The sequence below is a fragment of the Symphalangus syndactylus genome, chromosome 11, assembly GCF_028878055.3.
Source record: "Symphalangus syndactylus isolate Jambi chromosome 11, NHGRI_mSymSyn1-v2.1_pri, whole genome shotgun sequence".
NCBI lineage: Eukaryota > Metazoa > Chordata > Mammalia > Primates > Hylobatidae > Symphalangus > Symphalangus syndactylus.
Genome location: NC_072433.2, coordinates 129,090,778 through 129,105,898, shown reverse-complemented (window position 1 = coordinate 129,105,898; position 15,121 = coordinate 129,090,778). Strand labels below are relative to the sequence as shown.

The window sequence follows — 15,121 nt, the reverse complement described above, 5'->3', positions numbered from 1 at the left end:
GTTATCTGCTCCCTTGGATTTTACCAGGAATGAGGAAAGAGACAGTTATCATGAGATTTAAGCAGTGAGGTACCCGGGGCTGGCTTGTGGAGAGTAAAAATAATCTAAGTCCATAAGGCATGAAAACCAAAAATTCTAGAAAAACACCCCATCAGTCTCAAAGAGACACCCTTAATAAATGACTACACATTATGCTTTTTTTGCTAAAAATGCTAATCAGTTAATCTAATGCTATGTACCAGGCACTGTGTTCTAAACACTCTCCCTGAATTCTTTTCTTCTTTATCCATCACAGTGACTCTATAACTTAGATACTATTATTTCTCCCCATGTTTCAGGTGGGGAACCTGAGGCCCAGAGAGATTAAAAATCTGCCCAAGGTTACACTTCTGGAAGATGGACAAGTGGGGATTTGTGCTCAGGAAGTCTGGCACTAGTCTGGCAGTTGTGGCCACTTGGCTATGTACTTTTCTCTTTTTCTTTGAGATGGAGTCTCACTCTGTTGCTCAGGCTGGAGTGTAGTGGTGCAATCTCAGCTCACCACAACCTCCGCCTCCCGGGTTCAAGCGATTCTCTTGCCTCAGCCTCCTGAGTAGCTGGGATTACGGGTGCGTGCCACCATGCCTGGCTAATTTTTGTATTTTTTAGTAGAGACGGGGTTTCACCATATTGGCTAGGTTGGTCTTGAACTCCTGACCTCGTAATCCACCTGCCTCGGCCTCCCAAAGTGCTGGAATTATAGGTGTGAGCCACCTTGCCCAGCCGGCTCTGTGCTTTGCTTTGCGATGCTGTAAGAGACCAGGGGTCTGACATTTCCCGTGCAGCTGCTCTGGGGTAGTTTCTAGGGACAGCCTGAATCTCGGATGAAATAAAAAGAGTCAAAGTCAGTTTCCTTTGCTTCCATAAGGAAAACACATCCTTCAACTCCGAGAGTCTCTATTTGCCTATAGTACGTTTGGCAAAATAAGGAAGTTTGCGACAGAGCCTTGTTCTCCCTAAGGCAATCACAGGAATAGAATGCACAGGGATGTGGGCATGAAAGAGTTAAATGGAAAGAAACAGTGACAGAGTCTGTAAAAACATTTAGCATCATCAACCCGTGCAACAGCTGGATGTCTAGCAGGCAAAGCCATCCCTGTCATCAGAGGATGGCAGGAAGAGCCTCTGTGCTATGGAAAGAGCAAGCCAGGAAGAAGGCATCCCTAGGGACCTCCTGCAACCTTGAGTCCAGGGAGCAACCTTGAGTCCTTGGAGGTCTGGCCAGACTCCCTCCCCGTGCTCTTACAGGCATCTGGCAGCAATGATTTTTGCTGTGGCTATCAGCAGTGAAAGCTGTCACAAATCCATCAACTAAAATCAGAAATGGAACAAACAATTTTATTCTGAAAAACAGAAGTCGGAGAGAGCAAGCTATTGGGTCTGGTAATTGCACACACAGGGCGTGCTTCTCTGGCTTCAGTTTGGTTTGGGAGGCAAAAGAGCAGAGAGGTGAGGACGGCTGTCATTGAGTCACATTTCCTGAGTGTGAATCTGAGTGTGAATTTCTTTGGGTAATTTCCTGAATCTTCCTAAGCCTTATTGTCTTCCCCTGTATAAAAGGGGTAATCAGAGACCCACAGGGTTGTTGTGAAATGAGGGGTGATCTAATGCAGAAGGCTTGGGGAACAGTGCCTGGGACAAAGTAAATGCCAGCTACTATATTGTAACCTTGAGCAATTTGGTGTAGCTATAACAGAAAGTGGCCAACCTAGCCTGGCTGTGTTAGGGAAGTGGATCAGACATGCTAGTGAAAGAAGACAGCAGATGGAAGGAGCCAGGATGGCCCAGGTCAGTTCGACTCCTGGGGACAGTGTGCACTCTACCCTGGGGCCTGCACAGACTCAGGATATGCTGATTTGGGGTCTGGTTGCCAAGTTAACAGCACGGTTGTATGGAACTGTGCTGGTCTTGAACTCCTGACCTTGTGATCCGCCTGCCTCGGCCTCCCAAAGTGCTGGGATTACAGGTGTGAGCCACCGCACCTGGCTGGCTATGTACTTTCCTTTGCAAGGCTGTAAGAGGATTCTCAAGAAGCAGTGCATCATATGAAACAACGTCAGGCAGGGCCACTCCTTCCAACGTGTGAGTGTCCCAGGGCTTGGCCATAGCCCTACGTTCACTTCCCTCTTTGGGGATCAGAGTCTCAAGGATTTAAATTCCATCTGGATGTTGATGACACCCAGGCTTCTATCTCTAGCACAAACGCCCTCTGATACCCAGCTCATGTGCTCCCTTTGTCTACCTCAAACTCAACAAGAACAAGACCGAGTTCCTGTACTTTCCTCCCACAAGTTACTTTGCCACTTCTCCAGGGAGCTTGCAAAGCTCATAGATGTGCCCTCTGTGCTTCCAATTGTTGGGGAGAAAAATCTTGGAGTCAATCTTTATTCCTCTCTCTCTCTCTCTGTCACACACACACACACACACACACACACGCACACACACACACACACGGCACAGTTGGTTAGCGAATCCCTGCCACCAGTACCTTCAGAACATTCAGGGCCTGGCCCAGTGGCTCACGCCTGCCATCCCAGCACTTTGGGAGGTCGAGGCAGGTGGATCACTTGAGGCCATGAGTTCGAGACCAGCCTGGCCAACACGATGAAGCCCCACCTTTATTAAAAATACAAAAATTATCTGGGTATGGTGGTGCATGCCTGTAATCCCAGCTACTCCAGAGGCTCAGTCAGAAGAATCTCTTGCACCTGAGAGGCAGAGGTAGCAGTGAGCCAAAATCATGGGACTGTACTCCAGCCAGAAAGACACAGCCAGACTCTGTCTCAAAAATAAAAACAACAACAACAACAACAACAAATTCAGTGTCTGCAGCTTCTCACTGCCTGCACTGCAACCGTCCCTGCCCAGACCCACGTGGCCTCTTATCTGGATTACTATGGCACCCTACACTCCAGTCCTCTGCTCTGCCTCTGTCTCCCTTTCTCTTAAGTGCCCCCTTTCCTAATCCCACTAGCATGCTTAACACTTTCCCCATCTTCTCCGGAGCATCGGCCTCATCTCCCACCTTCCCCCAACTCGCTGTGCACTGGGCACACTCCTGCACACTCTGCCTCGGGGCCTTCACACTTGCTTCCTCTACCTGGACCTCTCCACCCCGGATAGCTGTGTGGCTCACCTCCACTTCCTCCAATTCTTCACTGCAGCATCACAGCACTGGTGAGGCTTGTGCTGACACCCTATCTAGAGTGATGGCTCCCCTCCTTCCTTCTCTGCTTTCTTTCTTTGCATTAATCACCAGCTACTAGGCTACTTATTCTATTTATTAATTTTCTCATTCTTTTTCTCTCTTTCACAGGAATATGATTTCCATGATACCAGATTTTTTTTTTTTTTGAGACGGAGTTTTCTCTTGTTGCCTAGGCTGCAGTGCAGTGGCATGATCTTGGCTCACCACAACCTCCGCCTCCCGGGTTCAAGTGATTCTTCTGCCTCCGCTTCCCGAGTAGCTGGGATCACAGGCGTGCACCACCACGTCCGGCTAATTTTGTATTTTTAGTACAGATGGGGTTTCACCATGCTAGTCTTGAATTCCTGATCTCAGGCAATCCACCCACCTTGGCCTCCCAAAGTGCTGGGATTGCAGGTGTGAGCCACCGCTCCCGGCCAACAGATATTTTTAATTGTTTCTGGGGCTGCTGTAGCCCCCAATGCCTAGAAAAGCACCCAGTATGTTGTAGGTGTGGGATGAACGAAAGGAGAGACAGGTTCTCCGGTCACAGCCCTAGTCCAGATCCCGAGGTCGCCCTTTCACACGTGCAGCCTACACTCCGGGACCCAAGAATACTTAGAAGCAGCCATATAACGTCGGATTTTCTAGTGAGATTCCTGCCAACGCTATTGGAATGCATGAGGAAATCCCCAAATTAAGCATCTGTAGGAGGACTGTAGTTTAGAGCCTCATCACTTGAAAATACAAGCTTTGAGATTCATTTGGAAAGCAAATTGGGAGCAGATGATGAAATGCATTTCTTGAATTAGTTACATGACTCACTGCCTGTGGTTTCATTACCTGTGTTAGGGTTAATGCCATTATAAGCTCCTCGTGCTTGCTGGCTGACTGGTGTTGGTGATTGACAGACAAACTCAGGTAATAAATCAGCTATTTTCCCCATGCAACTGACTTCTGTTGCAATCCTGAAATGTGTGGCTTTTTCAATCAATGCTATGTTAGTAGCTTATGTAGCAATCCTCATCTATTTCAAATGGGTTTATTAAAAAAAAAGCTAAGTAGATTTAACAGCTTAGAAAATATTGGTCAAGGAACAATATTAACATTTGTCAATATTTTCTATATTGGTTCTGAGGATTAATTTCTAAGGCTGACAACAAGGACCCTGATAATTATATTCAAATATAGCCAATTTGAAACCATGTTTTCAATAATGAAAATCTGGCCTATGGCAAATTTATAACAACATATGTAGCTGAATGTTAAAAAGATGGTTGATTTGTAAAATAGCCTTTCATCCGTTTACCCAAATGGCCAGATGTTTCATATTAACCAAATTGAGCACCTTTAATTGACATGAATAATGAAAATCTTCAGTCTCTGCATCACTATAAAAGCTAGGATTCTATTTTTAGCCAGTGACGCTCTTAAAACTTTAAAAATCCCATAGTTGAATTTGTGACGCTTTGTTCCCCTAGCATCTTCATAACAGAAAATGTGACCACTAAAAATAAGAGTCATCTGTGCTAATATATTTGCATAAATAATTAAAAATTCCACAGCAGAATAGGCAATAAAATGTATTGCTACCATAAACTTACAATGGAAAAACATCACTTTAATTAAAAATCACAAAGGCACCACTGTGAACAATCCATTGAGTTTCAAACTCTGTGTTTGTTGACTTAAAAAAGAAAAAAATCTTAACTTATTAAAAACAAGAACCAAAAAAAAAACCTCATCCCAGATCCTATTACTGAGGTCAGTAACCACATTTAATTAAGATGAAGTGTTAATAATATAGTTTAGTAGATGAAGGCCTTCTCTTAACTTCCCCAGGTAGAAATGTTATTATTTGGCCTTTAACTTCTGATTAAAATTTAAAAGGTGGGAGTCACCCCAATTTAAACTCTTAAATCTGGTTGTGAAACCTGGTTTTGGGATTAGAAATCCTCCTTCCTCCCAATAAATGGTAGGCTACTACATATTTTTGAAAGTGTATGTTTCTGGGAATGCCAGTGATGACAAAATTTGCATTTTCAAGAGAGCTGATTTTTGCCTTTACTTCCAAAGGTCTTAGAAGATACAGAATAAAATGTCCCATAGCCAGTCAATGATGGTTTTTGCTTAATTTCCCATCATTTTTCGTGATTTCCTTTGAATGAGCTCCAATATCAGATTAAACAAGGTGTTAAAGAAAAGGACTTGATGAATCATGGGAAGACCAGTAAAAATGGAAACTGGGCATTTTAACAAATCTTTTGGGGCTGAAATGTCATTATTCTATGTCATATTCTTTACCAGTTTGAATGCATGAATGAATTCTACTGTAAAGTTAAAAAGCATCCGGTTCAGAAAGATTAGGAGGAAGGAAATGACTTAAAAAAGACAGAGCCTCAAAGAAATCAGGACAAAGCAGTTGTAGTTTTCAAAGAGACGAGTATCTAATTTGGATCTGATTCAGATATTCTGTGTTCAAAGAATAGGCTCAATTTGGATCAAGGCTTCGGAAAAAGGGTTGGCTGACGGCAATGGCTCTTTAATGTAACTTTCATGGACTTGGAAAGTTCTGTGAGAGACCTGCACATCCTTCTAAAGTCTCCCTGCTAGCATCGGTCACCCTTCCTGGGACTGCTTTAAAACAAGGCCAAATGCAAAAGTTTTCATGGGTGGTAGACATTAGTCAATGTTTGAAGATTGAAAGAAAACAAAACCTGTGATGTGGTTTGGATTTGTGTCCTCACCCAAATCTCATACTGAAATATAATCTCCAATGTTGGAGCCTGGTGGGAGGTGATGGGATCAGGGGAGTTAACGCAATCCCTCCTTGGTGGTGTCTTCGGGTTAGTGAGTTCTTGTGAGATCTGGTTGTTTAAAAGTGTGTAGCACCTCGGCCCACCTGCTCTGAACATGCGAAACGCCGGCTCCCTGTTTGTCTTCTGCCACGATTTTGAGTTTCCTGAGGCCTCCCCAAAAGCTGAGTGGATGCTGCCATGCTTCCTGTACAGCCTGCAGAGCCATGAGACAATTAAATCATTTTCCTTATAAATTACCCAGTCTCAGGCATTTCTGTGTAGCAATTTGAGGATGGACTAATACAAGCTATGTCTACATTTTTTTTTTCTAGACGGAGTCTCACTGTCACCCAGGTTGGAGGGCAGTGGCACGAGCTTGTCTCACTGCAACCTCCACCACCCAGGTTTAAGCAATTCTCCTGCCTCAGCCTCCCTAGTAGCTGGGACTACAGGCAAGCACCACCATGCCTGGCTAACTTTTTTTGTACTTTTAGTAGAGATGGGGTTTCACCATGTTGGTCAGGCTGTTCTTGAATTCCTGACCTCAAATGATCTGCCCACCTCGGCCTCCCGAAGTGCTGGGATTACAAGCATGAGCCACCACATTCGGTCAACCTATGTCTACTTAATGCAGAAAAATGTACGCATGCAGTCACTCCCAACCCAGCCGCCATTAATCTATTCTACGTGGTTACTGAGCACTGGTCATGCACCAGTCCTAATGCTGGGATCACGCTATTGCCAGACATTTCAGCCCTTAAGAATTTTTCTCTGTCTTTGGTGGCCTCACCCCAAATTCTATCAAATGTACTAAAATATACCCACACTAAAAATACATTTTTTTCCTATAACATGTTTGAAATTATTTTTATACTTTTGCTTTTGGAATTACTGTGCCATAAGAAATATTCTACTAATAACCACCTATAATTTATCTGCCATTCTTGCAAGGTGAGAGCTACAAATAATTTGCAAATGTAAAGACACTTTTGCAAATATTACGTTTAACCTGCTAAAGTTGTCATGATGCCGTGGGCAGTTGATATTTATTAATTTCAATTTTGTTCCTTTCTTTTTGAATTTTGGAGGCAATAGACTATGTATTCAGGTCCCTGACATTTTTGTAGGCCCGTGGAAAGTCTGAAGGTCTTCGTCCTGCGCCTAAAGGGCTTAATTAACTCAATGGTACTGAGGAAGCTCTGGTGGCTCATTAGGGAAGGAGATAAAGATGATTGTTACTCTCCCTGAGCACAAAGTCTAGTGGGAAGATGGACAATTATGTCAAGGATTGAGGAAGTGTGAAGCTTGGTGAAGTTACACTAAGAGATGTTCAAAAAGCCTTAAGCCAACATCAGCAGTAGGCGCTGTGGTGTGGAGGAAGCTCCGGCGTTTTGATTCACCACATTAACTCAGCTTCTGTAAACCCTGCTTGCGTGCTTTCCTCCTTTAAACACGGCTCAGGGAGCTTCTGCTCTCCTCATCAGTAAAAAGGGAGAAATAGATGTTCTCATTTACAGGGTGGTTGTGAAAATACAAGAAGACTGGTAACAGTGCTTTTGGTAAAGTTCTACATAAAAATGTTAGGTATTTTAATCATCCTAGTAGCAATATTATTACCATCATTCTCAAAACCCATGTCTGCAGGGGGTTGTGAAAATCTTGGCCTAGTTTGGTCTGGCACCTGATTCCCTAGAGGCAGAGACTGGTGAACAGGCAGGAGGAAAGCAGGGTTTCTGGGGGAATCCAGCCATCTGCTCAAAGTCAGCTGGGCATGGCGCAGGGGAAGAAGCAATTTGTGCCACTCTGCTCCTTCTCCTTGGCTGGGAATCATTGGTTCTTAGTTCCCAAGGAAGCAATTTATTTCATTCCTTCTTCCCTTCCTCTCTCCCTTTCTTTCTTCCTTTATAGGGACACCATCACTTGCAGCAAAAGTTCTTGCTCTTATGACGTTAAGCTCCCTGGGAGGCTGTAGACAGAGACTATTTCTTTCACCAGTGAATTCACAGCACCTAGCACAGCGTCAGGCCCACAGTGGGCTCTACATAAATACCATGGCATGAATGAATGAATGGTTGTAATCCATATGCTCTTCTCTAGCACTAGTCTTTAGCAACATCATCTATTATTTTGATTATGCAAATATCTAATATCATGGGATATTTTTCCCTTTTAAAATGTACCCTGTAGTTATTAAGTACAAAGTTTCCATTTAAAAAGGCATTCATGGCAGAAAGTGCTATCTACCTTATACTATCCATTCTTCCTTTCTTCCTTAGTCAAGAACCTTGGTTTAAAAAACAATGCACATTGCTTCCCAGTCAAATGACCATACTTCCCATAATCCCTTGCAGCTAGGTATGGCCATGTGACTAGTTTTGGCCAACGAGATTTAAATAAAAATGTGGTTGACTTCCAGAAAGTCTCCTTAAAAGAGAGGGAGTATCCCTCTTCTTTCTCCATTTCCCATCCTGCTGTCTGGAATGCAGATATGAAGGTTGGAGCACTAGCAACCATAACACACCATGAGGAAGAGGGTGCCAGCCTAGATGTGGTAAAATAGTGAGCAGGTAGAACCCTGTGTGGGGCCATGTGGGGCTGCCACTGTCCCTGGACTGCCATGCCTGCTCTAGACCTACGTTATGTGAGAAAAAAAAAAATCAACTTCTATCTGCTTTGAGCCACTGTCATTTTGAATTTTCCTGTTATGTTCAGCCAAACTTAGGCCCCACAGATAAAATGCGTGACACATACTTGCAGGGCTCCCTGGATGAATGAATGACCCTTTCCAAAAAAAAGTGTTGAGCAGTGATATGAAATTTTACATGAGTAGGAACAATATTTTTCTTCAACACATACCTTCCATATTCAAAGTGTAGGCAGAAGTCTCTGCTGTGGAATTGTTTACTATAGATCCTGGGCAAAATGAGTTCTGCCTGAAAAATGTTTGGAATAGGAATTGCTACTTGGTTGCCCTTCATTGTAGAGAGAAAGAAGTGAGTCCTCCCAGCTATTCAGAAGGATTTAGCTGCCGGCTGCCTCCCTAATGTAACCAAATCGGGGAGCTGATGGGAGGGTTAGTTCCTGTGTTTCATTTCACTGTTGGAGAAGGTTTAGCAAATGTAGTTACTTCCATTTTGCATAATTATCTTTGAGCTACTTTTTTTTTTTTTTTTTTTTTGTAATAGAATCACGCTTTATTGCCCAGGCTGGAGTGCAGTGGCACGATCTCTGCTCACTGCAACCTCTGCCTCCCAAGTTTAACAGGTTCAAGCAATTCTCCTGCTTCAGCCTCCCAAGTACCTGGGATTACAGGGGTACACCACCACGCTTGGCTAATTTGTGTATTTTTAGTAGAGACGGCGTTTCGTCACATTGGCCAGGCTGGTCTCGAACTCCTGATCTCAAGTGATCCACCTGCCTCAGCATCCCAAAGTATTGGGATTACAGGTGTGAGCCACCGTGCCCAGCCTGAGCTACTCTTCCTAATGAGTTCAGTTACATGAGTCCTCTCCTCATTAGAGATACTCGAATATCATCAGGATATTTTACCTGGTGCACCTGGAGGAAGGTTGCTACTCTGAAAGCAGAAGCAAGTCTTATCATCATCTCACGTAGAGAGGACAGAGTGGGAACCTGCTCTGTTTTAGGACCTGATGTACATGATCTTGGAGAGGCGAAGGACATTCTAAACTGTGACATCAATTTAGAAATGATGGAAAATATAAATTTGACTGCCTAGACATAAAAACAAAGAATTCTGTATATGCCAAAAAACATTAACAATACACAGTAATACTTCTGCTCAACCAAAGTATTTTCAGGGACTTGTCTTCAGGATATTAATAATGCATTAAACAATTTCACTATAAGCATACCCGCTAATGTTTTAAACTGCCAACAAGTGTAAACAATGTAAATAGTCAACAACAGGGGAATAAATAAACAGATGAGTATATCCCTGTAATGGAATAACAGCACACTATTCAGCGATGAAAAATAATGGCTATTTCTTGGGACAGAAAGTTGTTCAGCATACACTGGGAAATAAAAATGGTGAGTTTTGAGGGTGGATAATGCAAGCCAATTTTGCTAATGAAAAACAGAATACTCACATATGTGATTGAGGGAGATAGATCCAGGCTGTGAAAAAGGGATTTCCTTGACTGAGATGATGACAGACCCTGTATCATCTTCCTTATTCTTACCTCTCTTTTCAAAACTTTCTTCCAGAAACTATCTTAACTTTATAATAAGGATAAGAAGATAAAAGTCATTAAAAAGAAGAATTTCATCTGTCACTAGACCACTGCTGTTCATTTTGATTTGACTAACAACACAATGTGAAGGGCTTTTTAACAAGTCTTAATAACCCAGGATTTTTTAGTGAGAAGATTCCCTCTGATGTTTGGACACCCCTTGTCTTTGGAGTCACAGGCTCCTTGGAGATCAAGGCGCCCTTTGCTGACTTGAGCATTCCCTGGGGAGATGAAAGTGTGTCTGGCTGAAGTCAGCAGAGGAGCAGTGGTGCCTAAGATGTGCATTTCCTCACGCGAGGCAGGACGTGGCCCAGGAGCTGGACTTAGCTGGAAGTGCGTTCCTAAGTTTCAGTGGGGTTGGGGTTGGGGAGAAGGCTTCCCATGTTGACCATGGAAGGAGCCGCCTTAGGGAGGAGGTGACAGTGGCCACTAGAATGGGCAGGCCCTGCTGCAGGATCTCAGGATCCCGGTCTCTCATGGGGGCTTTTAGTTTTGAGGGCCTGGTGACTAATGTGACATGAGATGGGGTTGTTGGAGCTGAATCACAGGGAATGTCAGAAAAGACAGAGATGGTGGGGTGGGGAAAGAAAGAGAGACAGAGCAACAGAGAGACAGAGAGGCAAAGAGACAGAGGAAGGAGGAGCAGTGAGGCCGGACAGGTAGTCAAGGAAGTGGCCGTGCTCTCAGGACGCAGCAGCAACTGTGGTGACCGCACAGCCAACACAGTCTCAGGATATGCACGGTAACTGAGGTCATTCAAGCAAAACTGTCTTCAGTGGGGACTTTCCCCTCTACAGAACATGCACATTTTAATTTTACCTGTCCTCACAGTGACTCTGCTCATCATAATCGTGAAAAACACAGCCCTGGGTGGAGGTTGCAGATGCTAAAGAGACATGCGACATATGAACGAGCATGTACAGCTACTACACACGTGCACCCGGAAGACCACCCAGAACAGCTTCCTAGTAACGCCTCTTCCCACCTCCTTATGAATAATCATGGCAGACTCCCAGAAAGGAGACTCCCCGGTGTGGGTCTTTGCTGCCTCATTGCTGGGAGCAACCCACCCTGAATCCTCTCTCTCAGATTGTACTGGCTATTCTGCACCTAACTTTCAACATATTCTTTTTCTGTTGCAATAAATTACTCTATGCTGCACTTCTTTTGGTGTGTGCCTCTTGTTTAAATTCTTTTAAACTAAGAAGGCAAGAACAGAGGTATCACATCAGCCGTCAACACAAGGAAGAAGAAGAAAAAGATATTAGAGGTACTAAAGTGTTATCAGGAGACACCTGATTCCTGTTTTGTGGAGGAGGAGGAGGAGGAGAAGGAAGAGTTCTCCTTGAGATAAGTTTCTTCTTCCAATGCCTGCTCCCTGAAGAATCATCACAACAACAGCAGTAACATCACAACTTGGAAGGCTGTTGTCTCTGTCTGAGAAGCCGGGGTAGCCCAGCGTAGATGACTAGATTAGAAAACTGTCTCCCACCCTGGGCCGTCTCTGCAGCCCCACTCCTCCTCTGCACACACAGTCCCCAAGGGACAGCACTTCTCAGTGTGCAGGATCAAAGGCTGCAAATAATTAATGAGCCTCTTTTTCCCAAAGAGCTCCCATGACAATAGCTCAACCTGCCGGTGATGTTATCTCAGCTTTACTCCAGGAGAGGAGAAGGGTGGAAGGGAAGAAAGGGAAAGGAGGCAAAGGCGGGTGGGAGGGAGGGAAGGGGAGGAGGAGGAAGGGAGGAAGGGAAACGGGAGGTCCAGCCAGTGCCAGGCTGAGAAAGGGTCACGTGTGAGCCACTGTGGCTCCCAGCAGGAAGGAATATGCCGGAGGAGTGAGGCCAGACAGAGAAATGTGTGCAATACACACATATGCACATGCACACACATATTTACTTTGCTCCAAGGCTGGGAAAGGGATTAGTCCCGCCATCACTCAGCTAGGCCAATTTGTAAATGCTAGAACTCTTAGACCAGCTGCAGAGACACACTGCAGCTCTATTTTTCTGTGGGGTTCACAAGGTTGACCTTTGTGCCAGGGGCTCTCTGTGGTTCCTGATTACACAGCATTTGTTCCCATCCTCTGGGACGAGCCTCCTGCACTCCCTTGGGTAGCTGCCCCTGCAGGCCCTTACAGCTCGGTGCTGGGGTCCATGGCAGGCTCAGCCACCAGGACTCGTGGCACAATCTGTCCTGCTAATGTTCTGCTTGGTTCAGAGAGTTGTGCTCGTGACTCAACCTGGGCCTGGAGTGGGGCTACTGATTAGGAAGGAAGATGTTGCTTTCCTCTGGTAGGATCACGGACAGGTGTTGCTGGTGCCTCTTCCCTCCTCCCTCTACAGATGTGCAAATATGACTGAGGATGGAGACAACCCAGGGGAGAGCAGAGCCAGATATGGAGAAGGAATATGGTCTGAGCACCTGAATTCCATCATGCTGGAGGCCTTCGTTCCCATGGACTTTTCCATTAGGTGTGCTGATGTATGCAAGTAAGCAGGACCCCCCTTTGGCATAAGTCACTGTGAGTTGGGTACTAGTTACTTGTGATGGAAGGCCAAAGCTGTGATGATCACACCGGCTAGAGAAACAGGAAGATCCTCAGAACTTTCTGCGTTCCAGCTTCTCCCCACAGGTGTCACCTCGAGTCATTTCTAGGTTGCTTTCTCTGACCTCCTTCTTCTCTCACACCAGCGGTAGGATGAAGTCCCTTATCTGCCAGTGCTGTTTAATAGTAACGTGACCTTTGCTCCCCATGGCTCGAATCTTGGCCTGGATGTTCCTTAATGTCTCAGCTCTCCCAGGCACCCCTCCCTCCCCAGGCTGGAATCCTGTTCCTAACTCAGTTTGCTGGGACTGCACCTGTGGCCTGCCTCCATACTCCCAGCAGTAAGCTTCATTTGCCAGACAGGATGTTCATCCCTCCTTCTCAGTCAGTGGCCCTCTGTGCTGGGTATCTGGGAACATCATCCACGTTGATCACTAGCCAAGGTGCCTGGAGCAGGGAGGTGCAGACCCCAGCTCCAGCAAGGCAGAGCCGCCCTGGGAATGCGACCATGGGCCGAGCGACACTAGAATGGAAAACAGCTAGAGCTGGTTTATTCTCACTGTGAGATCCTGAACTGCAAGTCTGTCTGTTCCTGTGACCTAGAGCCTGAAGGATGCCCTAGCTCCTGTGCTATCTCGAGCGGGTTCTTCAGATATTCCTCCATCGTATAGAGTATCCATAGGGTCTTCCAGCACGTTCTTTCTTTGCCCAAGTCAGCAGAGCCGGTCTTAATCAAACAACCCAGCCTGACCGTCCTCTCCCACTGTCTGTCCCATCTTAGTGGGACATCTAGTCCTGGGTCCCAGACACCTCCATCCACCCCTCCCCACTGCATTAACTCTTTCATGACTGGCAGCATCCCAAGTTGTCCCAGCAACGGCAGAGACGCAGGGTCCAAAACATCAACCTGATTTAACTCAGTTTATTGCTCCCAGGGTCCCTGCTTTCACCTCCAATTGTAGAAATCCAAGATGACACTTAAGCTCACGTGGAGACATCCTACCTTTGTCCAACTACCTTGTAGTCTGTTAAGCTACCAGTTTTCCCATCTAAGTACTTAAGAAAGACTTTCTCTTTGATGTTTAAGTTGCATGTTTCCATTGTCAGATAGCAACAAGGGAAAAAAGAATGGCTATTTCAGATACACATTATTATAGGATTTGGTATTATTTCACACACTTGTCTAGTTTATCTGGCATTCAGAAAGCTTAGCCGTAAAAAGAAATCCACTTTTGGGGTTGGAAAATAACTTTTGCTTCTTCTCTTCCAGCTTGCTCTAAAGTAAAGTGGTTGAAGCTCAGTCCTCATTGCACATTTTCAGGTGTTTCAAATCAGGAAAATCAGACACATGTTTATTGTAAGTGTGTCCATACTTGATTATTTGTACCTCATATGAGAAGAAGATTCAATGTTGGAGGAGGAAGATTAATAACTTTCTTCTGCAGAGACAAGCATGCACTTGGATCTGCACGCTGATTTAAGTTTATTGTGAAACAATGTACCAACGAGGGCATCTTTTATTTGTGAGCATTAGATGCACCACGGGTAGATAGAGACCATTTAATTAAATCTCATTAGGAAAATGCCTTCTATCTAAGCACTGGGCAGAGCTTAAGAAATGAAGACAGAAATTTCTGAAGACATTATTATTATTATTATTATTATTATTATTAACTTTTGCCTGCCCCTCATCAGTCAGAACGCCAATCCCAATGGTCTATTTCCAAGCACCAGGAAGTGACTTTGCTCCTTCCCCTTCTGACAGCTCAGAGTCAGTGAGCATTTAGCGGCTAGAAGGAGCATGAACTTTGCAGAGTGTCTTGTTTCCATCCTCATTCCTTTGCCACCAAGCTAGGCTGCTTGAGCAAGTACTGAACCTCTACAAATCTACGAATCCGCAATACCTGTATCTGTAAACGGAGTTAGCAAAACCTTTGTCATAAAGCAGTGCTAATGACAAAGTAGGCAAGTTTCTGAGATGCAGGAGGCCACCCGGAGTGGCTCCCTTCTCTCTCCGTTCAAGGACCGTGCTCAGGGCCAGCAGACCTGGCTGGTCATTTGGGAACACAGCACTGAAGCTACTCTCCTCCCAGGCTGGAATCAGGTGGGAGCACCATCCTCACCAGATAGCCTGGCCCTCTGCAGCCGTCAGCCACTACCTCCTCTCTATGACGCTTTCCTCCCACTTGCTGAGATTGTTAACAAGTTTAATTTAATGGTATCTGCTCCTGACAACCAGTTTCTGCGACTGGAAAGGAAAAGTAATTCCTGCCCACCTCCCGTCTGTGGTTCC

General features: G+C 45.0%; 1 protein-coding gene across 3 annotated transcripts in view; it reads right to left on the bottom strand.

Moving 5' to 3' along the window:
• Nucleotides 1-15,121, bottom strand: part of CDH13 (cadherin 13) — a 1,187,225-nt gene that overhangs the window by 101,027 nt on the left and 1,071,077 nt on the right. The gene's annotated exons all lie outside the window — the stretch shown is intronic.